The following is a 26,247-nucleotide window of genomic DNA, read 5'->3' as shown; positions in this document are numbered from 1 at the left end:
ATATATATATATATATATATATATATATATATATATATATATATATAATATTTATATATAAATATAATTTATATATAAATATAAACTATAAATAAATAATATATAAATATATATATATAAAGAAAAATCACAAAACAGCATTGCATACACTCTGTCCTGTGTTTAATAGTGTTCACTCTTTTTTAAAATTATAATATTTTATTTTTATAACATTTATTTCCTTTGTATCCCACCTGTAGTTCCCTCCATCTTCCTTCCCAATCCCAACCTCCTTCCCTCTTCTCCACCCATGCCCCTCCACCAGTCCACTGACAGGGGAGATCCTCCTCCAGTTCCATCTGATCCTAATCTATCACTCTTATGAAGAGCATTTTAATGAAAAGGAGCAATCTGAGCAAGGAAAAATACAAAATCTAAAGTTTGAGGAAAAAATGGGGCACCAGGAAAAATGGAGCTAAATTATGTGTTCAAGAGATAAACAGATTAAATAAAAGCAGGATATGAAATGGAATAAATGGAGTGGTGACCTTGGGGCAAGATCCTACCCAGATAAGCTTCCATTTTTTAAAAAGGAATTAAAAAACAGTTTAGGTTCAGGCATTGTGATACATGCCTTTAATCATAGAACTCAGTAGAAAGAGGCATGCAGATCTCTGAGTTCTGGTATACAGAGCAAGTTCCAGGACAGTTAAGCTTAGCCAGTGAAGGAAACCACTGAAAACAGAATGCTGGCGAAGATGTAACTGAACAAGGGTGGCACGTTCTAGCCCCAGCAAGCAGCAGACCTTGGCAGCTTCTGCTATGTGGTTCTGGATTTAGTGTCAATAGTAGAAGAAAAGGATTATAGAATCTCCTTCCATCACTAAGGAAAGTTGCTGAGGCCAGGTGTATGGTGGAGGTGGAGTGGACATTTCTGGTTTCTTTGAACACTGATTTGTTGTGGAATGTTTTGCTGCAAGCTGGGCACAGGATATTTTGCCCATGTTGGCTTGTGAAAAGGCACGTGATGTTTTGCTGTGACGCATCATGTGTGAGGGACATGGCTTTGGCCAGATGAGAACATCCATGTCTGGACCTTAAGGAAATGACATATATAGAGGTCCACATAGAGTGAGACATCACTTTTTGCATCAACATCACTGCGCTGATCTTCGTACTTTGACACTTGGCTTTGCAGAGTGAAACATTCCAGAGAGCTTCTCTAGGCAATCAAATTGAGTCTTTCATCTTTCGGTGCTTTGTGTTGACCTTTTGGATTGGACTGCTGACAACTGACAACTGAGTCTGGTACTCTCCTAAGGATCCATCTACCCTAATCAGCAGGAAGTAGACAAAATCGGACTATAGCCATTTTCCCTACTAATCTCCTACCTAAGGTTGAGGGGGGGTTGGAAGGGAAGTAAAGGTGCTTAAGAACCTTAAATAAAGTAGGACTGGTGAAAATTTAAGCATACAGTGGGGGTGTTCCTAGGTGGAGGCTTATCAAAGGCATTGTTTAAAGCTGTGAAGGTGAAGCTTATATTATTTTGGAAACGCTAAGATGTTAGAGATGCCAGAGCCATGGGATACTTGCCAAGGAAAGCTTTTAACAAGAAGTGGAACTAGCTCAAGAGAAAGAACTGTATTGGAGTCAACAAAGATCAAAGAAGTTGTTTATCTGAAGAATGTTTTGACATTAGAAATGTAGGCACAGAGTTTGGAGTTTGTCCAACTGGTGTTCAATCTTGCTTTGGTCCAGTATTTCTTCACTGTACTTTCTTCCCTGTATTTTGGAACAGTAGCGTATATCCTGTGCCATTATGTGTTAGAAGTATGTAATCTGCTTTTACACTTTAATTTTATAGAGGATTACAATTAAGAGATTGCATGAATCTCAGAAGAGGCTTTGAATGTTGGACTTTCAAACATTTTTTGGGACTGTGATAAAATACGGGGGTAGGGGGCGTTTGAAGTTGGACTTTATGCATTTTGCATGATATTATGGCTACAGGGCTATGGGGGCCAGAGAATGGAATGTTGTAGTTTGAATAGGTATGGCCCTTGTAGACTCATGTATTTTAAGGTTTAACCCATAGCGAGTGGCACTATTAGGAGGTGTGGCCTTGGAGTAAGTGTTGCCGTGTTGGAGGAAGTTTGTCACTGTGGGTGCAGACTTTCAGTTGTCCTGTGCTCAAGGTACACCCGGTGTGGCACATAGTCTCCTTCTGCTGCCTGTGGATCAAGATGGAGAACTCTCAGCTGTTTCCCCAACACCATGTCTGCCTGCACATTTCCATGCTGCCTGCCAACATGATAGTAGACTAAACTTATGAAAGCGTAAGCCAGCACCAATTAAATGTTTTCCTTTATAAGAGTTGCCAAGGTCATGGTGTCTCTTCACAACAATAAAACACTTCTAAGATAAATATGATTGTTAAAAGGAAGAAAAGAAAGAGAGAGTACTGAAATTAGGCTGATAAACTCCCCAATGCAAGGCAAAAGCTGATCTTCCACACCAGGAGAGAGCCAGAAAATGAGGCTTGCATGCTAAACAAGTTCCAAATTATGCAGAGCATTGTACACTATGAAGGAATCTGGACAGGGTCATAATTAAAGCTAGTAAAAATGCAATCCTTCTCCTCAGGTTTTTCTATTCCACGAGGCAAAGAATGGAACAGTGACCTTTCAGCTCTCCCTTTAATTCCTAGAGATGAAAATCACTTTCTTGATTACCCATTCTTCCATCTTCTCACTTCAATTTTGGTAGAACCAAAGAACTAAGACCATTCTGATTAAAATATGTCTATTTGAAAAGCAATTTTCAAATAGGAGGATGAAAATGCAAAGAAAAATTACTGAAAGAAAGAATAAAATTATGGCAAACCTGTCTGCTTCCAGGTTAATAGCCCCTGTTTCTCCCACCTGTTGACAGTGTAAAACTTATCATTGATTTCTCTTCTCTGACTTGTCCTCCTGCACTACTCACCCCACAAATTGATCGTATCTTTTCCTTCCCACTTGTGTTTCTTTTCTGTCCCCACAGTGACCCTTCCTGGTGGGTTATAATTTATAAACCTCATCACACACAGGCAGGCTCTCTGTTATCCCTCACTCACATGCTCTTTCATAAGCCAAAGTGCTTTTTGTCACTGATCTAACTGGAAAAGGCTTTTGTTCTAACACAAACACAAGAGCTATCTTCTAGTCACTGATTTTTATTTCCTGTAATTTTGTATTTACTCCCAATTATATGTTAAAAATTATCCTTTCATAAGTTCTTTCATTGTGCCTTCTGCTCCACCACTTTTTATGCCCTGTACATTCAGTTTGTGTTTGTAGGGAGATACAGATACCCTGTTTAGTGCTGAGCTCTCAACAATACATGCTCTTAGCATTTTGGCCAGTCTTGAGTCTTCTGATTTACTATTACCCAAATGTAAACAGAAACTTCCCCAACCAGACTGAGATCAACACTAAACTATGAATGTGAATATAATATTTAGAGGGTAAATTTGACACCATGACTATTTAGCAAAACAACAACATTAGGCTCCTCACTAGGGCCTATGACTTCTCCAGCATGTTCTGTACATGTATTTCTTATAGAGTGGGCCCAAAATCCAATAAGACAATTGTTGGTTACCCCATAATTCTATTCTAAAATGCAACAATTGCCTGAGTGATCTTATCACACCTTGAAAGTTGGTACAGTATTTGCACAGTTAGTAACTAGCTAAATTCGCTGATGAGCTTTCTACTTCAGATATCTGCATAATTCTTTCTGGTGCCATGAAATCTGTCCAGGAACAAGGATGAGTCAAACTCACTGGTGAATTGATTTTTCACTATCCTTTACTCAAAATGTGTGGAATTTTTGGCAATATGGTCTTACCCATCTCTGATGGGTAACTGAAAAGAATGCTTAAAGCACTGGATTGTTTTGGAAGACTCTGGAACCTTACTGATGAAAAGCTCACAAGAAGATTTCTCACACTTGACACTAACATTCTTACTTACCAGCTCATGACTTTGAGAAGAAGGATAATCCAGCCATGAAGGATCTTTCTTTTAAAATTCTTGTTTGTTTTTAATTTGTATTTGTTTGACTGGGTTCCAAAACAGTAGGTTTCCATATGCTTTTTCACATGCCATAGTTTTGACTAACCTTCTTCTTTCATCTTCCAATGCCGCTGCCCCCATTCCTAATTCACCTTTCTGTCTTTAGTGCTACATGTCTCTATTTTATTTTATTTTATTTTATTTTTTATATTAATCACAGGTCATTCCAGCCGTAGCGCCCTCCCTCTTTCCTTCCCAATCTGACCCTCCCTCCCTCATCTCCTCCCTTCCAAGTCCACTGATAGAGGAGGTCCTCCTCGCCTTCCATCTGACCCTCGCCTATCATTTATCGTCACACAGGCTGTGATGTCCTAATCTATGGCCTAGCAAGGCTGCTCCTCCCTTGGGGGCAAGGGGAGGCCAAAGAACCAGTCATTGAGTTCATGTCAGAAATAATCCTTGTTTCCTTTACTAAAGAAACCACTTGGATACTGAGCTACCATGGGTTACATCCGAGCAGGGGTTCTAGGTTATACATCCATACATGGTCCTTGGTTAAAGAAACAGTCTCATAGAAGACCCCTGTACCCTGACATATTTGGTCCTTGTGGAGCTCCTGTCCTCTCCTTGCCATACTAACTCCCCCCTTTTCATGATTCCCTGCACTCTGCAGGTTTGGTTATGAGTCTCAGCATCTGCTTTGATACACTGCTGGGTAGAGTCTTTTGAGGTCATCTATGGTAGGCTCCTGTCATGTTACTTGTTTTCTTCTACTTCCAATGTCTATTCCGTTTGTCTTTCTAAGTGGGGATTGATCATCTTACCCTCGTCCTCTTTCTTGTTTATCTTCTTTAGGTGTACAGATTTTAGTATGTTTATCCTATCTTATAGGTCTAGTACCTACTTATAAGTGAATATATACCATGTGTGTCTTTCTGTTTCTGAGATACCTCACTCCGGATGATCATTTCTAGGTCCCAACATATGCCTGCAAATTTCATGATTCTCCTTGTTTTTAATTGCTGAGTAGTATTCCATTGTGTAAAAGTACCACAATTTCTGTATGCATTCCACAACTGATGGACATCTGGGTTGTTTCCAGGTTCTGGCTATTAGGAATAAAGCTGCTACAAACATGGTTTAACAAATGCCCTTGCTGAGTATTTGAGCATCTTTTGGATATATGCCTAGGAATGGAATAGCTGGATCTTGAGGAAGCAGTATTCCTAATTGTCTGTGCTTCCTGAAACATTTACATGCATGAAAGCAATATAGATGACATTGTCAAATAATGGGGCAAATGGAACCCCAGCTGAACACCTCTTGCCACCAAATGAAGCCTCTTCTCAGAATAGATTACATCTAATGGGGCTTGGGGCCATATGAGCCTCATGGGAACCTCTAAACAATCTGGGCTATTGCCGAGGCTATTGGTTGATCTCCCCAAACAGACGGTAAGGCTCTACAACAGATTCTACATCTACATGGACACTCAGAGCTGGTGCCTAGCTGGAACCTTCACCCCTGCAGACTCAAGCTATGGAACATACCAAAGGAGAAAGGGAAACACCAACAGAGCTATAAAAACTTCTGTTTATAGTGGTGACCTACCTGTAAGATATGATGATGCAACACTGGCACAAAACTTTTGGGAAAAAATAACCAATAACCGATTGGGTTAAGGGCCCACACGATGAAATGAAACCCACCCCGACACTGCTTTAATGGTCAAGAACATGATATTATATAATAGGGCCTTGGGTAAAATCAAATAGTACTGTTTTCCTAGGGGAAGGTAGCAACAAAATGACTCATAAAGATATTCTGTTATACTCACAGGTAAGTTCCCTGCACAGTCATTATCAGAAGAGCTTCAACATGCAGTAGATAGGCACAAATACATAGACCTAGCCCTGGAAACAGTGCACAGACACTTAGACTACTAGATTCAAATTGGATGTCTCCATCAGTTCCGTCTATCACTACACAGCAACCCTATAGGAAAGGAGGCAAAAAGTAATAAAAGCCAGAAGGAATAAAGACCAAGAGGACCAAGGCACATATGAACTCATAGACTGTGGCAGCATGCCCAAGGCCTGCATGGGTCTATACCAGATGGGGTCCCAGCCCTAAAGGAAGAAGGAGACACAAATCCCCCATTCCTAACCCAGAAGGTAACTTCTCAGAAATGGAATAAAAAAAATGTTCTCTGCAATGGAGTCTTACAGGATATAAAGCCACACTAAAGGACAGACCCCATGCCAAGGAGTAGAAGGTAACACAAAATGAACCCAGTGGCATTTTTGGATGTTCCTTGCCCTATTATATTGTTAGGGCTTTTTTTCCTTTGTTCTCTTTTCATTTCCCTTTTTTTCTTTTCTTTCTTTTCTCTTCCTATTTTTTCTTTTTACTTTACTGGTCTTTGTATATTATGGCTTTCAATTTGATGTTTCCAGGGCATTTCTGTACGTCCCAATCTTTATGTCTTTGCATCTGTATAGTTCTTGTGCTTTTTTGGGTTCCTTTTATTCTGTTTGTGTTGGTATGTTCCAGTTTGTTTGTTTGTTTATTTTTTAACCTTGTTTTATTATTATTCTTTAGATATCTGTTTTTTTAATGAGAAATAGAAACGGTGTGGGATTTAAATGGGAGGGGAGGTGGAGAGGATGTTGGAGGAATTGGGGGAGTGGAAACCAGCATCAGAATATACCGTATGAAACAATTTCTTTTCTTTTCAATGTAAGTTTTTATTGTCCCCAAGATACCTCAAATGGTGCTTATAAATAAGGATCTTGTTTATGGAACTGGGTAACTTAGGTTTTATTCATAAGCCTGTTGCCCTGTTTTCTTTTCAGACACACAGATACCATCCAAAAGCTTTCTGAAATCCTTGTTTTTAACTGTTTTGTATTGCTGAATCAGAACTGCTGAATTTGAAACAAGTTCAATCTCATTTTCTTTAAGGATCAATTCATCCTTTTGAGCTTGAGAGACAGAACAAGCAACACCTGTACTCATCAAAACCCTGAGGATGTGTTTTTTACCCAAGGTATTTCAGATTTCAACCAAAGCTACATTCTCTGGATAAAGTAATTGACAGGGAGGTGAGCATATCAAGACCTCATCTTGTAACAGAAGCCCACTGTAACACCCCTGATCATATTCTGAACATCACTGCAGATGGTTCTGACAGTGGCCAGGTCCTTTCTGTTACCATACCATTTGTCAGCATGGAACCTCTTCTTCTTCCTCCTCTTCCTCTTCCTTTCCTCCTCCTCCTCCTCCTCCTCCTCCTCCTCCTCCTCCTCCTCCTCCTCCTCCTCCTTCTTCTTCTTCTTCTTCTTCTTCTTCTTCTTCTTCTTCTTCCTGAGGAGACTCAGGTCTATATTGATGTGATTGAAGTCCCTCTGGAGGGTTCCCTGGGGCTCTTCACAATGACAGTGTGCCCCTTCAGAGTGATATTAACATTTTCTGTGATTCTCAGCCTGATTGCTGAGAATGCTCTTCATTCTCTCAGTAGATAGGGCAAACAGAGGGAAAAAAACCTATTTTCAATAAAATAAAAATACAGGGAAAATTCTAAAGAAACAACTACAAATATCTTAGAAAAAATTTTCTATTGTGTGAATGTGAAAATGGAATCAGCTTAATTCTTCTTGAAAAGCAGTATGAAAATCTTGTATTCATTGCATATTTTTAAAAACTGGAAACAGAAAACAATAGCCTGCAGACTGGGAAATGATCATCACCAACCCTATATCTTGACAGAGGGTTAATATCCAGAATATATAAAGAACTCAATAAGTTAAAAAGCAACAAATCAAGTAATCCAATTGAAAATGGGTACAGAGCTAAATAGAGAATTCTCTGTAGAGGAATATAGAATGGCAGAGAAACACTTAAAGAAATGTTCAACGTCCTAAGTCTTCAGGGAAATGCAAATCCAAATGAGCCTTACACCTTACACCCATCAGAATGACTAAGATAAAAAACTCAAGTGACAATACATGCTAGAGAGGATGTAGAGAAAGGGAAACTCTCCTACATTGCTTGTGAGAATGAAAACTTGTACAACCACGTTGGAAAGCAATCTGGTGCTTTCTCAGACAATTAAGAATAATAGTGCTTACTCAAGATCCACCCCTAGGCATATATCCAAAAGATGCTCAAGTACTCAACAAGGGCATTTGTTAAACCATGTTTGTAGCAGCTTTATTCCTAATAGCCAGAACCTGGAAACAACCCAGATGTCCATCAGTTGAAGAATGTATACAGAAATTGTGGTACTTTTACACAATGGAATACTACTCAGCAATTAAAAACAAGGAAATGATGAAATTTGCAGGCAAATGTTGGGACCTAGAAAAGATCATCTTGAGTGAGGTATTCCAGAAGCAGAAAGACACACATGGTACACTCTCATTTATAAGTGGATACTAGACCTATAAGATAGGATAAACATACTAAAATCTGTACACCTAAAGAAGCTAAGCAAGAAGGAGGACCTGGGTAAGATGACCAATCCTCACTCACAAAGACAAACTGGATGGACATTGGAAGAAGGACAAAACAGTAAACAGGACAGAGCCTATCACGGCAGGCCTCTGAAAAATTCTACCCAGCAGTGTATCAAAGCAGATGCTGAGACTCATACCCAAACTTTGGGTAGAGTGCAGGGAATCATATGAAAGAAGTGGGAGATAGTGAGACCTGGAGAGGACAGGAGCCTCACAAGCAGAGCAACAGAACCAAAATATCTGGTCACAGGGGTCTTTTCTGAGACTGATAATACAACCAGGGACCAGTCATAGAGATAACCTAGATGCCCTGCTCAGATGTAGCCCATGGCAGCTCAGTGTCCAAGTGGGTACCCTAGTAAGGGGAACAGGGATTGTCTCTGACATGAACTCAGTGGCTGGCTCTTTTATCACCTCCCCCTGGGGGGGGAGCAGCCTTACCAGGCCACAGAGGAAGACAATGCAGCCAGTCCTGATGAGCCCTGATAGGCTAGGTTCAGATGGAAGGGGACGTGGACCACATTTCAGTGGAGTTTGGGAGGAGCATGTGAGGAAATGAGGGAGGGAGGAAGCTACAGCTGGGATACAAAGTGAACAAACTGTAATTAATATAAAAATTAAAAAATATTTTAAAAACAACAACAACAACAACAACAAAAACAATCTGGATGCAACTGAGATGCCCCTCAACAGAAGAACAGATACAGAAATTGTGGTACATTTACACAATGGAATACTACTCAGCTATTAAAAACAAGGACAGCATGAAATTCGCAGGCAAATAAATGGTGCGAACTAGAAAAGATCATCTTGAGTGAGGTAACCCAGAAACAGAAAGACACACATGGTATATACTCACTCATAACTGGATATTAGACATATAGTATAGGATAAACATACTAAAATCTATACTTCTAAAGAAGTTAAACAACAAGGAAGACCCTAGAGAAGATGCTCAGTCCTCATTCAGAAGGCCAATGTGATAGACATAGGAAGCAGGAGAAGAGAGGGAACAGGACAGGAGCCTACCACAGAGGGCCTCTGAAAGACACTATTGTTCAAGGTATGGAAGCAGAGGCTGAGACTCATAGCCAAAATTTGGGCAGAGTGCTTGGAGTTTTATGAATGTAGAGGGACATAAAAGACCTGGAGGAGACAGGCGTTCCAAAAAAAGACCAACAGAGAAAAAAAAAAAAAAAAAACTGGACTCTGGAGGCTCTGTAGAGATTGGTACCCCAACCAAGGACCATGCATGGAAAGGACCTAAAGCCCTGTTCAAATGTAGCACATAGACTCAGTCTCCAAGTGGGTGCCTTAGAAAGGGGTGCAGGGATTTTTCTAGCAAGAACTCAGTGTCAGGCTCTCTGATCACCTCACTCTGGGGGTGTGAAGCCCTGCCAGGACACAAAGGAAGACAGTGCAACCAGTCCTGATGAAACCTGATAGGCTAGGATCAGATAGAAGGGGAGGAGTTCCTCCCCTATCAGTGGACTAGGAGAGGAGCATAGAAGCAGAAGAGGGAGGGAGGGATTGGGGGGTGATGAGGGAAGAGGCCACAGCTGGGATACAATGTGAATAAATTATAATGAATAATTAATAAAAAAGTAAAATCTCCAATGAATCATGATTGGTCATAAACAGAAAAAAAAAAACATAGAACAAGATATCAAAAAAGTAACAGGAATAGCTAAAAGAAGTGGTGGATTAGAGGGTAACAGGAATGTTATGAATAAATACGGTAGACTACATCACACACATCATGCATGTTCAAATATTCCATAATGATACCAAAGGGAGAACATATTTCAAAATCATAGAAGAGTAGTCATGTAGAATAGTTTATAATGATAATTTTCTTGCAGTGATTGAATGGTTTATATGAAGGCAGCTATGTCTCCAGACTAAGTCAAGTAGTGGTACTACATGGGATGTTCTTGATTTCTGCTAAAGATAAAAAGAAACTCTGAAGCTCTGAAAGTAAGGGGAGATACTTGCAGGAAAAACTCTTACAATAAATTAATATGTAAATTAGAGTTTAATACTATACATATTATATCTAAAATCCTAACCTCCCTTCCCACAGAACAGCATGGAAACAAAGACTACCTCCTGAGTATTCTCTTTCTGTGCCAGCTAAAGTTCTAGTAAAAACAGCATTGGATGCTGTATATTTCAGTAGCGCAGGAGGAAGCTGTGGATCTTATAGAGCAGGTAGCAATTTGTTTGATGAGGTCTTTCTCATCTAGAATTGAGCCCATTATTCCATTTTATTTTATGAAATGTACACACAAATATGTGCATGTGTGTGTATTGTTCTAATGGAAAGTAAGAACATGCCAAGTGACCAGTTAATTCATCTAGACCTTGTCTATGCCCACTGCCAATGCTGATTGATTTTTAGTAATGTTAAGAAAGTTTCTGTGTCCAAAAACATATTCATGAGCACTGATAATAATACTAATATGACATTATGGAAATGTTTGTCTTTAGAATTGGAAGACTGTGTCAGCAAAAAACCTTATGATAGTCTGAGGAGATGATGCTATTGAATGATAGACATCTTAAAGGGAATTATCTTGCTTTCTTAATTAGTGAAAGTTAAGAGAGCATATCCTACTGAGACACAAAGTAATATGCCACAGATGGAGAGAATTACCCAAAAGAAAGCAAAAGTGGCTAAGATGACTCAGTCTAATTCATATGGTTGCTTAGGGCTAGCTCTGAAAGATGTTCTGTTCTTGACTCATCTTGATCATTTTGATTTTCAGCCCTTAAAGTACAATTGTAATGAAAAGATCTTTTTATATCTAAGAAACCACTCTTCCTGGATTTATAAGTAACTCTCACCAGTTTCTGTCCTTATATAAGGAGTTAGCACACATCATTCTTAACTCAGACTTATGGACACAGGACTTTTCATAAAAAGGATTGCTCCACCATACAGTAAGGACATTTGTTCAACTATGTTCAAAGAGGCTTTATTTGCAATAGCCAAAAACAAGAAAATACCCAGATGTTCCTCAACCAAAGAATGGATAAAGAAACTGTGGTACATTTACACAATGGAATTACCCAGATGTTAAAAACAAGGAATTAGTGGGCAAATGGGTGAAACTAAAAATATCATTGTAAGTGAGGTAAGACACAGAAAGACACATGTGTTATGTATTCACTTATAAGTAGATTTTAGTTATATAGGTCCCCGGATAACCATTCTACAATCCGCAGACCAAAGAAGCTAAGTACCAAGGAGGCCCCAAGGGAGGATGCTTTCAGATCCCTTTCTTCCAGCTGGACTGCCTTGTCTGGACTCAGGGGAAGAGGGTACATTTAGTTCCGAGGCAACTTGATGTACTTGGGTGGGTTAGTAACAGTGGGGAGAAGTTCCTCTTTTCTGAAAAGAAGTGAAGGGAAGGGGAAATAGGGCAGGAGAATGGGACTGGATGGAGAGATGGGAGGGGGCTTCATCTGTATATCTAAAGAAACTAATGAAGAGAGAGGACCTTGACTAAAAGCTCAATCTCCATCCTGAAATGCAAAGAGGAAGGACATCAGAAGAAGAAGAAAACAGGAAACAAGCTAGAAACCCATCACAGAGGGCCTCTGAAAGGCTCTGCCCTGCAGACTATCAAAGCAGATGTTGAGACTTATGGCCAACTGTTGGGCAGTGTTCATGGAATCTTATGTAAGAAGTGGGAAATGGTAAAATCTGGAGAGGACAAGAACTCCACGAGGAGAGCAACAGAACCAGAAATTTGAACACAGGGGTCATCCATGAGACTTACTCCAACCAAGTACCAGGCGTGGAGATAACCTAGAACCCCTGCACAGATGTAGTCCATGGCAGTTTAGTGTCCAAGTGGGTTACATAGTAATGGGAAGAGGGACTACCTCTGACATAATCTGATTGGCCTGCTCTTTGATCACTTCCCCCTGAGGGGGTAGCTGCCTTACCAGGCTACAGAAGATGACAATGCAGCCACTCACTCCTGATAAGATCTGATAGACTAAGATCAGAAGGAAGGAGAGGAGGACCTCTCCTATCAGAGGAATTGGGGAGGGACATGCATGAAGAAGGGGGTGGGAGAGTGGGATCAGGAGGGGAGGAGGGAGGGACTTATGGGGATACAAAGTGAATAAAGTGTAATTAATAAAAAAAGAATGGAAAAAAAGTGAAAAAAAAACCAAAAACATTAAGTAAGTAAATAAGTAAAATTAATTAAAAAACCCATAGAATTCAAATCAATTTAACAAAGTCTCACAGAGAAGTCATTTCTAATTTGATTTTATTCATACTGAACAATTATCAAATAATTTTTTTTTTTTTTGCGGAGGAAAGGGAAGGAAGACATGCATGGTGTCTATTTCTTGTCACACTGGGAATAACCTTACAATCATGTAAGTTTTCTTCTCACAACTATAGAAAGGTGAAAACATTTTAAAGACATTTAATTAGCTAGGTTCTTTTCTTTGCCTAATGAGCCAACAGTCACATTCGTAAGCATGGAGGAAGAGGAGAGTGAGCTTGCAAAGTGCCATTTTTAGCAACAAGGGTGGGCTCTTTTCCTTCAATTCAGCATGCTTAATTATTTTGGCTTAATTTGGGTGAAGGAGGTAATTTCATGAGCATAGTAGCCTATAATTAATGACCAGCATTTTCTCTCAAAGTGCTAATTTTCTATTAGTGAACAATTGCTGTGCTTGATTGGCTTTGTAAAGTGAAGTGTGTACTTTAAATTAGTTGAAATAACCAATTGTGACCCTACCAGAACACTACTGCATTGGAAAACTACTGAAACGACCTAGTTGTTATGATGATATTACATGATGATATGCATTAGTCGCCATGACTCTTAACATACATGTCCTCTAAAAAACAATGTAATGTCATATAATGGACCCTTTTGATATTTATTCTCGTGAACCTCTTTGCACATAACAGATTGTTCAAGGTAAGGATTAACACAAAGAGTCTTATTATCACATGCTCTTCTGTAATAAAAATTAGCTTAGATAATTATCGAAAGTCTTTCTGCATTCTACTCAAATTCTCTGAAAGGCAGCAACTCACAGATACAAATGCATCTACTACATTAAAATGTGAAATGAAGGTTAGTGTCCTTACCCAGTGTTCCCCCAAATAAGCTGTACCACTGACCTCTACCAGCATTTCTGTGACTGAAATGAAGTACAATTGCTAGGATAGGCATGCAGTTTAAATGTATTCTCCAGAACCTCGGGGAGGAAGTTTAGTGTTCCATTATAAGCATGAGGAAGGGCTGCCTCTGGAAACCCTCTGGTCATGACAGACAAGTAATCAGCCTTCCTTCCACACTCTAGCTCTTTGTGTCACCTGTAAACACCTGAGACACCCTCTTTTGGGATACCCTTAAATCAGGTCCTCATAGAAGTCCAGGCTTTCCTTATGTCAGTAGACCCTTTCAGTCTTCCATCATTTTATTCCATCCCCATTCTCACATGGTAGGTCTCAATACCAAGAAACAATTTCTAGCCAGGATCCTCAATGGCCACCCCTGCTATGACCATTCTGAATGGTGAGAAGCATTCCTGATCAGGTAATCCACAGTCACCATACATACTCCTAAGATGCAGAGGTGGTAGCAGAACCAAGGAATGGAAAAATCTACCCAAGAAAAATGAGACCAGATATTAACACATAGAATTACAATTATTCCAAACCCAGATGCCTAAACTCAGCATTAAAAACAATAAAAAACAGGACAATAAGTCTCCAACAGAGCCCAGCAACATTACTACATTAGGCCCTGAAGAATGCAATATAGCTGAAGCACAAGACACGGACTTCAAAATAGCTATTGTGAATACGCTCAAGGACCTTAAAGAAGATACAAATAAATCCATGAATGAAATCTATGAAAGCATAAACAAACAGTGGGGCTAAATGAAGAAAACTATTACATTCACGTGATAGTGGATAGAATCAATAAAGAAAATCCAATTGAGAGAAAACTGTAAATATATAATTGAGGAAATTAAACAGAAATTTTGGAAGCCAGCCTCACTAAGAGAATACAAGAGATGGGAGAGGAAATCTCAGACATTGAAGATGAGACAGAAAAATGGATACCTCAGTCAGAGAAGATTTTAAATTAAAAAAGGTCAGGTACAAAATGCCTAGGAAATTTGGGACACTTTGAAAATAACAAATCTAAAAATAATATGAAAAGGAGAAGCAGAAGAAACCCAGGCCAAAATGCACAGAAAATGCTTTCAACCAAATCAAAGAAGATAATTTCTCTAACTGAAAGAATGGGATTTCTATCAAGGAATACAAGAAGCATACAGATCACCAAATAGACAAGACAAGAAAAGAAATTCCCCTGGATACATAATATTCAAAACACTAAATGTGCAGGAAAAAAAAAAGATTATTAAAAGTTGCCACAGAGAAAACCAACTAACATATAAAGCAGACCTACTAAGATAACATCCATAAATGTTGCCTCGACATATCTTTTATAAACTTTTAAGGACCATAGATTCAAGCCCAGGCTACTATACCCAACCAAAGTTTCAATCACTTCTGATGAAAAGTGATTTAGATGAAAAAGAAAGAAAGAGAGAAAGAAAGAAGGAAGGAAGGAAGGAAGGAAGGAAGGAAGGAAGGAAGGAAGAAAGGAAGGAAGGAAGGAAGGAAGGAAACAAAGAAAAAGAAAGAAAGAATATTTGCTTTAAAAATCCAGCTCTACCAAAAGTGCTAGAAGAAAAAATTCAAACTGAGGAGGTTAACTATACTCCAAGGGGGAGGGTTGATAATGATTCTCAGATTAGTACCAGTAAACCAAAATAGGAGGGGTGGAACCCAAACCACCACAACAAAATAATGGAAACCAACAAACACTGTTCACTGACAGCTCAACATCAACAAACAGTCTCAGTCCACCAATGAAAAGAGATGAAGGAACAGACTGGATATGAAAGCAAAATCCATCCTTCTGCTGTATCCAAGAAATACCCTAGATATCAGATCTGAGGTAAAAATGATTGAAAAATATTCCAAACAAATGAACCAAAAAAAAAAAAAAAAGCCACTGTAGCTATTTTAATATAGGATAAAACATCTGAGACGTGATGAGAGGTGATAGGGAAGGACAATATATACTCATCAAAGAAAAAATTCCACCATCAGAACTATGCAGCTAACACCTATGTACCAAGCACAGGGATATCCAAGTTCATAAAATAAACACTACTACAGATACAGTCACTGACTCATGCATTGATAGTGGGTAACTTCATTATTCCAGTCTTCCCACTAGACAGGTAATCCAGAAAAACAAAAACAAAACAAACAAAAACCAACCAACAGTAGCCAAAACAACAAAGGAAACAGAATGCTGGAGCTAACTGAGGTTGTAAACCAAATGGACCTAACAGATATTTACAGAACATTTGACACAAACACAAAAGAGTGTATCTTTATTTCTGCAGCTAATGGAAGTTTCTCCAAAAATTGATCACATTCTTGGACACAAAGCAAGTCTCAAGAGATACAAGAAAATTAAAGTAATACACTGCATCCTAATATGATCTCCCTAAAATAAAGCGGTATGTTAACAACAGAATGATTACAAACTCATGGAAAGTGAACAACTCACTAGTAAATGAAAAATGAACCAAGACAGAAATTATGAAAAATTAAAAATGTCTCTTGAATTGAAAGGGTAAGAGTTTGCAAAACTATCCAGCAATATCGGAACCATGTTAATATGCTAACAAGGATATATCATTCCATCTTTATTCATTTTTCTGACATTGCTATATTTATTTGTATTTAGATAGTCAACTACGTAACCTGTTAAATTTAGAAGCCTGAGTATATATCCCCTCAGTAAAAACTCACTGAGCTTCCTTTCTGTAACCCTTGTTAGTTCCTTCTTGTCCTAATCTTCAAGAGCTCCTGTCCCCTCCAGGTCTTTTTATCTTGCTCTTCTTTCACAAAACTCCATGCACTCTGCCGAAAGTTTGGTGATCCATCTCAGCCTCTGCTTCGATACCTTGAACAAAAGAGTCTTTCAGAGGCCCTCTGTGGTAGGCTCCTGTCCTGCTCCCTCTCTTCTCCTGCTTCCAGTTTCTATCACATTTGCCCTTCTGAATGAGGAGGGAGCATCTTCCCTACGGTCTTCCTTGTTGTTTAACTTCTTTAGAAGTATAGATTTTAGTATGTTTATCCTATACTATATGTCTAATAACCACTTATGAGTGATTACATACCATGTCCATGTGTGTCTTTCTGTTTCTGGGTTACCTCACTCAAGATGATCTTTTCTAGTTCGCACCATTTATTTGCCTGCGAATTTCATGCTGTCCTTGTTTTTAATAGCTGAGTAGTATTCCGTTGTGTAAAGGTACCACAATTTCTGTATCCATTCCTCCATTGAGAGGCATCTCAGTTGCTTCCAGTATGTTTTTGTTGTTGTTTTTAAAATTAGTTTTATTTTTTATATTAATTACAGTTTATTCACTTATATCCCAGCTGTAGACTCCTCCCGTATTTCTTCCCTCATTACATTCTTAATAATAACAAATATTTTTCTCACTCTACAAATTGTCTCCATAGTGTACAATATTTTGTCTCAGTATGAAAAGCTTGTCTTCATTCTAAAGATTGTATCTACACTGTGGGGTTTTTTTTTGTTGTTGTTGTTTGTTTTTATTTTTTGCTGGGTGTAATCCCATTTATATTCTTTTTGTTGTTGTTGTTGTTGTTGTTCCATATGCTGATTTATAAGGAAACAAAACAAAAGAGAATATGTTGCCCTTGAAGCATTCTCACTATTTTTAGAGTAGTTTCCTAGTTTCAGATTTTTAATGTGACGTGAGTTTTGTAATTTATGAAATGGGGATTCTACCTTCATGACTGACAAGAGATGGTGGTGGTGGGGTTACAACTGGGATACAAAGTGAATAAATTCTAATAAATTAATTAATTTATTTTAAAAAATGGATATTCATTTTCTTTTTTTATTTAAAATGTAATGACAATTTATTAAGCATAGAAATTGTTTTTTTAATTCTTTATTAATTACACTTTATTCACTTTGTATTCCCTCCCCGTGGTTCCCTCCCTCCTCCCATCCCAATCCCTTCCTTCCTCCACCCTCTGCATTCATGCCCCTCCCCAGGTCTACTGATAGGGAAGGTCTTCTTTTCCTTCTTTCTGATCCTAGTCAATTAGGTCTCATCAGGAGTGGCTGCCTCGTCCTCTTCTGTGACCTGGTAATGTTGCTTCCCCCTCAGGGGGAGGTAATTAAAGAGCAGGCCAATCAGTTCATGTCAGAGAGAGTCCCTGTTCCTATTACAATGGAACCCACTTGGATACTGAACTGCCATGGGCTACATCTGTGCAGGGCTCTTAGGTTATCTCCATGCATAGTCCTTGGTTGGAGGATCAATCTCAGGAAAGACCCCTGTGCCTAGATTTTTTGGTTCTGTTGCTCTCCTTGTGGAGTTCCTGTCCTCTCCAGATCTTACTGTTTCCCACTTCTTTCCTAAGATTCCCTGCACTCTGCCCAAAGGTTGCCCATAAGTCTCAGCTTCTGCATTGATAGTCTGCAGGGCAGAGCCTTTCAGAGGTCCTCTGTGTCAGGCTCCTGACTTGTTCCCTCTTTTTTCCTTCTTCTGATGTCCATCCTCTTTGCCTTTTGGATAGGAATTGAGCATTTTAGCAAGAGTCCACCCTCTTGATTAATTTTTTTTAGGTGAACAGATTTTAGTAGGTTTATCCTATATCATAGGTCTATATGAGTGAGTATATACCGTGTGCATCTTTCTGCTTCTGGGATAGCTCACTCAGGATGATCTTTTCTAGATCCCACCATTTACCTGCAAATTTCATGATTTCCTTTTTTTTTTATTGCTGAGTAATATTCCATTGTGTAGATATACCACAATTTGTGCATCCATTCCTCCACTGAGGGGCATCTGGTCTGTTTCCAGCTTCTGGCTATTACAAATAAAGCTGCTACAAACATGGTTGAGCAAATGTTTATTAACCTTGTATCCCAGCTGTAGCCCCTGCTTCCTCCTCTTTCAACCCCACCGTCCCTCCCTCATCTCCTCTTATGCCCCTCTCCAAGTCCACGGATAGGGGAGGTCCTCTTCTCCTTCCATCCGAATCTAGCTTATTCTGTCTCATCTAAACTGCCTGCGTTGTCCTCCTCTGAAGCCTGGCAAAGCTGCTCTCCCATCCAGGAGAGGTGGTCAAAAAGCCAGCCGCTGAGTTCATGTTGGAGACATTACCTGTTCCCCTTACTGGGGAACCCACTTGGACACTGAGCTGCCATGGACTACGTCTGTGCAGGGGTTCTAGATTATCTCCATGAATGGTCCTTGGTTGGAGTATCAGTGTCAGAAAAGACTACTGTGCCCAGATTTTTTTGGTTCTGTTGCTCTCCTTGTGGAGCTCCAGTCCCCTCCAGGTCTTTCTCTTTCCCCCTTCTTTTATAAGATTCCCTGCACTCTGCCCAAACTTTGGCTATGAGTCTCAGCATCTGCTTTTATACAGTGCTGGTGATTAGAGTCTTTCAAAGGCTCTCTGTGGTACTCCCCTGTACTGTTTCCTGTTTTCTCCTTCTTCCAATGTCCATCAGTTTACCTTTATGAGTGAGGATTGATCATCTTATCCCGGGTCCTCTTTCTTGTTTATCTTCTATAAGTGTACAGATTTTAGTATGTTTATCCTGTCTTATAGGATCAGTACCCACTTATGAGTATATACCATATGTGTCTCTCTGCTTTTGGGATACCTCATGCAGGATGATCTTTTCTAGATACCGCAATTTGCCTGCAAATGTCATGATCAGGTTCATTTATGACAACAGTATATGCTAACGGTTTTAGAATCTTCTGTGCCCGTATGTATGTGTGCTGTGTTGTGGCAGTTTTTTTGTGTACAATAATTTGTATGTGGAGGTCAAAGGACAACCACATGTATCAGTACCATCCTGTGGGATGTTACTTACTTGTTTTTCATAGAAGCTTACCTTGGGCTAACTGACCAACCATCTTCCAGGGAGTCTTGCATTTCTGCCTCCCATTTTGCTGGGTTATTAGCCTAACTTTACATGGTTTCTAGTGATAGAAACTCAGGTCTTATTAATTTCAAAGCAAGGTTTTTGAACATTAAGCCATCTCCCTAGTTCTTCTGGGTAGTTTTATGTCATAGTGACACCTTTAAAGTCACCTGAAAGGAGAGAAACTCAATTAAGAAAATGCCTCTGGAAGATTAAGCTGTAAGCAAGACTGCATAACATTTTTTTTTAAATTATTGACTTATGAGTAACGGTACCACTTCTGGACTCAGAGTCTTGTGTTCTATAAATTGGTTCAGGATATTTATAATTGTTGTGCAGACCTGACCATATTTTTTGTTTGTTTGTTTGTTTGATTGATTATTTGTTTGTGTTTAGGTAGATTATGTAGGAGCTTTGGAACTTTGAACTAAAAAGCTATAGAGTGTTCAATAGCTTTTCTGTGGGAGCTTGGAAGATAAGAATATTGTTACAAATGTCATGATTTCCTTGTTTTTAATAGCTGAGTAGTATTCCATTGTGTAAATGTACCACATTTATGTATCCATTCCTCCACTGAGGGACATCTGGGTTGTTTCCAGAATCTAGCTATTAAAAATAGAGCTGCTACAAACATGATTGAGTAAATGTACTTGTTATATAGTTGAGCATATTTCAGATACATGCCTAGAAATAGTATACCTAGATCTTGAGGTAGTACTATTCCTAATTTTCTGAGAAAGTGCCAGACTGATTTCCAAAGTGGTTAGACAAGTTTACATTCCTACCAGCAATTGAATAGTGTTCCCCTTTCTCCACATCCTCTCCAGCAACAAAGAAGTCATGAAATTTGCAGGTATATAGTGGGATCTAGAAAAGATCATCTTGAGTGAGGTAACCCAGAAGCAGAAAGACACATATGGTATATACTCACTCATAAGTGGTTATTAGACATACAATATAGATAAACATACTAAAATCTAAACTCTTAAAGAAGCTAAGCAAAAAGGAAGCCCCTGGAGAAGATGTTCAGTCCTCATTCAGAAGGGCAAATGTGATAGACATTGGAAGCAGGAGAAGAGAGGGAACAGGGCAGGAGCCTACCACAGAGGGCCTCTGAAAAATGCTACTGATTGAGGTATTGAAGCAGAGGCTGAGACTCATAGCCAAAATTTGGGCAGAGTGCATTGAATTTTATGAAATAATGGGGAGATAGAAAGACCTGGAAGTTGTCAGGAGCTCCAAAGGAGATCAACAGAACCAAAAAATAACTGTGTCCTGTGGGCCCTCAAGAGACTGATCTCCCAACCATAAACCCTGCATAGAGAGGACCTAATACCCCTGTTCAGATGTAGCCTGCAGACTCAGTCTCCAAGTGGGTGCCTTAGTAAGGGGAGCAGGGACTGTCTCTGGCATGAACTCAGTGGCTGGCTCTTTGATAACCTCCCCCTGGGGAATGCATCCTTGTCAGGCCACAGAAGAAGATAATTCAGCCAGTCCTGATGAGAGCTGATAGGCTAGGGTTAGATGGAAGTGAAGGGGGTCCTCCCCTATCAGTGGACTAGGGGAGGGTCATATAGGAAAAAGAGGGAGGAAGGTTAGGATTGGGAGGAGATGAGGGAGGCGGCCACAGCCTGGATACAAAGTGAATAAATTGTAATAAATAATAATAACTAAATTAAAAATTTAAAAAAGAATATCGTTACAAGCAATGAAGATGATAGAGGCCTGTCTTGTGACATTATAGTTACTTAAAGACTCTGTGAGGGTTGTTGGCTATTTTGTGTTGGGAATCTGTGCTTCTGGTTAGCTTGTGCTTAAGAATGAACTTTGATTAACCAGAGACTAGAACTACTGAAGTGAAACCTTTGCTTTATTGGGGTAGTAGATGCTGGTCAGCTGGAGCTGAGAAATTAGTGGTAATTAAGAAGAGACCAGCATAACTGAGGTGAAATCTTCTGGGAAGTGTTTTCTGAGAGCACAGAAAGGCTGTCTTCCGAAGACAGCCAAGGTTGTGCCTCATACTGGCCTCCAAACACGGCAATGTGTAAGATTCACTCAGGTGGTATAGGTTTTAAAAGAGTGGCGGTGTCATGAAAATCAGCTGAGATTTGGCACTGTGAGTGTCCATGACAGACCATTCGAAAAGTCACAGCCTCAGTAGCAGTTGAAGGCCCATAATTTAGGGAGTCATGGAGAGGAGTTGTGCTTTGGCACCATTAAATGAGCACAGGACAGGGTAGTGGAAAAAGTTCCATCCAGTTGTAGCAGAGGCCCCAGAATTTTTGAGATGCCATTACCATGGGATGACAACCAGGAAGAGCATTAATGGAGTGGAGCCTACCACAGCCTGGAAAACAAACTGTGCTACAGATGGAAAAGCCAGAGAAGTGACCCGAGGCCCTTGTAGGAGCCCAGAAGTTTATGAGTAAATCTCAGATATTGGATATTGTGCTATTTATACTGTTGTTTTTTTGTTTTGTTTTGATCTGATTTCGACTGTCCCCTGCACTTTTCTCTTGAAGTAAGGAAGTATTTAAATTATTTTTTAAATTTTATTTTATAGGAGCACACAGTTGAGAGACTGAATTTAAAAAAGAAGAATTTAGGTTTTAAAACATTTTTTAAACAGATTAATTTTTTAAAATTCTTTATTAATTACACTTTATTCACTTTGTATCCCCCTGTGGTTCTCTCCCTCCTCCCATTCCAATCCCTCCCTTCCTCCACCCTCTGCATGCATGTCCCTCTCTAAGTCCACTGATAGGGGAGGTCTTTTGATCCTAGTCAATTAGGTCTCATCAGGAGTGGCTGCATTGTCTTCTTCTGTGGCCTGATGTTGCTGCTTCCCCCTCAGGGGGAGGTAATTAAAGCTTAAATTTGTTAAAACTTTGGACTTTTAAAAGTTTGTGAAATGTTTTATACAGCATTCTTGGTGAAGAAAAAGAAAGGATAGGATACTGCCAAATAGTGCTATATTTGTTTGTCAAGGTGACAAACTATTGGATAGTTTGATGCCAACATGACAGAGCTAAAGTCAGTTGAGAGGAGGGAACCTCAATTAAGAAAATGTCTCCATAAGATCGGGGTGTAGGCAATCTTGTACAGCATTTCTTAATTAGCGTTTGCTGGAGGAGGGATTAGCCCATTATGGGTGATGCTATTCCTGGACTGGTTGTTCTGAATTCTATAAGAAAGCAGGTTGAGCAAGCCAGGATGTGCAAGGCAATAAGCAGCACCCCTCCATGACCTCCTCATCAGCTCCTGCCTGCAGGTTCCTTCTGTGTGAGTTCCTGTCCTGACCTTCCTTCAATGATGAGCCACAAAATATGTAAGTCAAATAAACACTTTCCATCCCAAGTTGCTTTTGGCCATGGTGTTTCATCACAGCAATTGTAACCGTGATTAAGACACTAGTTGACTATGGTGTTTTGATTAGTACGTTTTTGCAGTAAACATTGAAGTCATGTTCTGAATCACTTTCAACTTTATTTTAGATCAAGATGGCTTCAATTAATCGGGGATTAGTTTCCGGTTGTTGTTGTTCTATAAAAATGTTAGTGTTCATTTTTACATACCTTTGAAGATTACCATTGGTATTTCCTACTGAGGACTTTGTTAGTAGGACCATTTCAACAACATGAATCATTCTAAGTCGTGAACAGCTGTCTTTTCATTATTTTGTCTTCAGTTGTTTTTAATCAATAATTTATGATTTGTTTATTGCTTTTCACCTCTGTTTCATTGCTAATATTTTCTATTTTTTTTCATCCATTTCAAAGAAATGGTACCTGAATTATGATGACGACTGACTTATCAGGTAATTTCAGGACCTGGTGTATTTTGCTTTTGGTATCAGTTGATTGTCATCCAAGTAGTGATTTCCCTTTGATTTAGGAAAAAGTGAAGGAATTCACCAGAATGTGTGCAGTCTTTAATAGACGCCTTTTATCTGGAGCCATTTGGTTTTGGCAGAATTGCTCTTGATCTAAAGGGAATGCCTGGAATACCTTCCTTTCTCTTCCTCTTTTCTCTTCCTGTCCTCTGATAGGTTATCCTAGTAATTTTCTTGTCATTTGTAAAGTGTTCGTCTAGATATGTAACTATCCGTAATGGGATCTGTAAAATACAGACATTTCCCTCCCATTCAAGGTAGCATAGACCTAGTTTTAAACTTTTTTTTTTTTGTATTCTTAAGCCTTTCTCCTTTTTCCACCTAGTCCCTCCTAACACCCTAACACCAGGAAGGGGCATAGGTCTCTTCAGCTACTTCCTGCTGGTTAGGGTTACTAGGTTTCTTGGGGCAAGTCCAATCTTCATTTCAGGATAATTCCAACTTCTCAACAAACTGCATCAACAGCAACCATGAGCAACAGGGGGAAGCAACATCCTCTTTCTTTCTTGGAGACCCACATCTGTCTCCTGGCTCTGACATTTATTTCCTTTCAGAGTCCTAAGAATTAAACTCTCTGCAGCTGGTAAAGATGAAGCCCTTCTCAGAGCAGCATGAGGAAATAGTCTGCTTCTGTGGACAATCCCATATCCCACACTTCTCCATATACACTCGCAACTTTGCCCATTGTTCAACCATTCTCCCAACCTTTTTAAAAACGAAATACAGAAGGAAGACAAAGCAAAACCAAACAAAACAAATCTCCTCTGGGAGCAATGTGGGAAAGAACCCATCCACAGCAGCCACAGTAAACTTTTGCTGATATCCTGAAACAGTCTATTCAGTCTTTCTTACCCTGGTGTCTCCTCTAAGCCATTAGAAATGAGAATTTCCATTATTCCAAGCCCCATGTTGGGAGCCACTTGTTGGTGACTTTTAAAACTCTTTTTCTTTTTTAGACTGAGCAGGTTGTATTTATATATATTTTTTCTTTTTTTTTTCCTCCCAATTCCACCCTCCCTCCCTCTTCTCCACCCATGTCCCTCTCCCAGTCCACTGTTAGGAGAGGTCCTCCTCTTGTTCCATCTGACCCTAAGCCTATCATATCTCATCAGGACTGGCTGCATTGCTTTCCCCTGTGGCCTGGTAAGCATATACACCCCTGAGAGGGAGGTAATCAAAGAGCAGGCCAATCAATTTATGTTAGAGGCAGTCCCTGTTCCCATTACTAGGGAACCAATTTGGACACTGTGCTGACATTGGCAAACGGGATGGGCATCTGAAGAGGGAGAAAACAGGAAAGTGGACAAGAGCTTACTACAGAGGGCCTCTGAAAGAGTCTACCCAGCAAGGTATCAAAGCAGATGCTGAGGCTCATAGCCAAACTATAGCTCGAGTGCAGGGGATCTTATGGAAGAAGGGGGAGATAGAAAGACCTGCAGAGGTTAGGAGCTTCACAACGAGAGCAAGAGAGCCAAGAAATCTGTGCTCAGGGGTCTTTTCTGAGACAGACACTCCAAACAAAGACCATGCATAGATGGTCCTAGAACCCAAGCACAGATGTAGCCAATGGCAACTCAGTATCTAAGTGGGTTAACTAGTAAGGAGAACAGGGACCGCCTCTGACATGAACTCACTGGTTGGCTCTTTGATAACCTCCCCCAGAGGGGGAAGTAGCCTTACCAGGTCACAGAGGAAGACAATGCAGCCAGTCCTGATGAGCCCTGATAGGCTAGGGTCAGATGGAAGGGGAGGAGGACCTCCCCTATCAGTGGATTTGGAGAGGGGAATAGGAGGAGTTGAGGGAGGAAGGATGGTATTGGGAGGGAATGAAGGAGTAGGCTAGAGCTGGGATACAAAGTGAATAAACCATAATTAAACATAAAAATTAAAATTAAAAAAAGCTGCTATTAACATAAAAAAAAATGACCCTGAGGTTTCAACTCAGAATGGCTAAGGTCAAAAACTTAAGGGATGATGCATGCTGGGGATTATGTGGAGAAAGGGGAACATTCCTCCATTACTGACAGGAATGTAACCTTGTACAACCACTTTGAAAATCAATCTGGTGCTTACTCAGAAAATTAAGAATAGTTCTATCTCAAGATCCAGCTATATCACTCCTAGGCATATTCCCAAAAGATGTCTCACCTTTTAATAAGGACATTTGCTCAACCATGTTTGTAGCAGTTTTATTTGTAGTAGCCAGAATCTGGAAACAATATTGATGTCCCTCAACAAAGGAATGGATACAGAAATTGTGGTACATTCATACAGTGGAACACTACTCAGTAATTAAAAACAAGGAAATCATAAAATTTGCAGGCAAATGGTGGTAACTAAAAAAGATCATCCTGAGGTAAGCCAGAAGCAAAAAAAAAAAAAACCACAAATGATATATACTCACTTATAAGTGGAATTAGTCATATAATATGGATTAACATACTAAAATCTATAGCACTAACTAAAGAAGCTAAAAAACAAGGAGGACTCTAGGGAAGATGCTTAATCCTTGTTCAGAAGGCTAAACAGGATAGACATGGGAAGTAGGAGAAAACAGGGACATGACAGGAGCCTTCCACAGAGGACCTCTGAAAGACTACCCACCAGGGTATCGAAGGAGATACTGAGACTCAGAGCCAAAAGTAACAGATCTAAAATATGTAGGTCCAGGGGGACCTGCAGAGGACCTGTAGATCCTCCAACTAAGGACCATGCATGGAGAGGACCTAGACCTCCTCTTCAG

General features: G+C 39.7%; 1 pseudogene; it reads right to left on the bottom strand.

The window, feature by feature from the left end:
• Positions 1 to 6,858: 6,858 nt before the first annotated feature.
• On the bottom strand, positions 6,859 to 7,547 carry LOC129670695 (60S ribosomal protein L9-like; annotated as a pseudogene).
• Positions 7,548 to 26,247: the final 18,700 nt, after the last annotated feature.

This window comes from Psammomys obesus, unplaced genomic scaffold, assembly GCF_907164565.1.
Source record: "Psammomys obesus unplaced genomic scaffold, mPsaObe1.curated_primary_1811, whole genome shotgun sequence".
NCBI classification, from domain to species: domain Eukaryota; kingdom Metazoa; phylum Chordata; class Mammalia; order Rodentia; family Muridae; genus Psammomys; species Psammomys obesus.
Note: the sequence above shows the minus strand (reverse complement) of the source record. Positions and strands in the feature narration are given on the sequence as shown.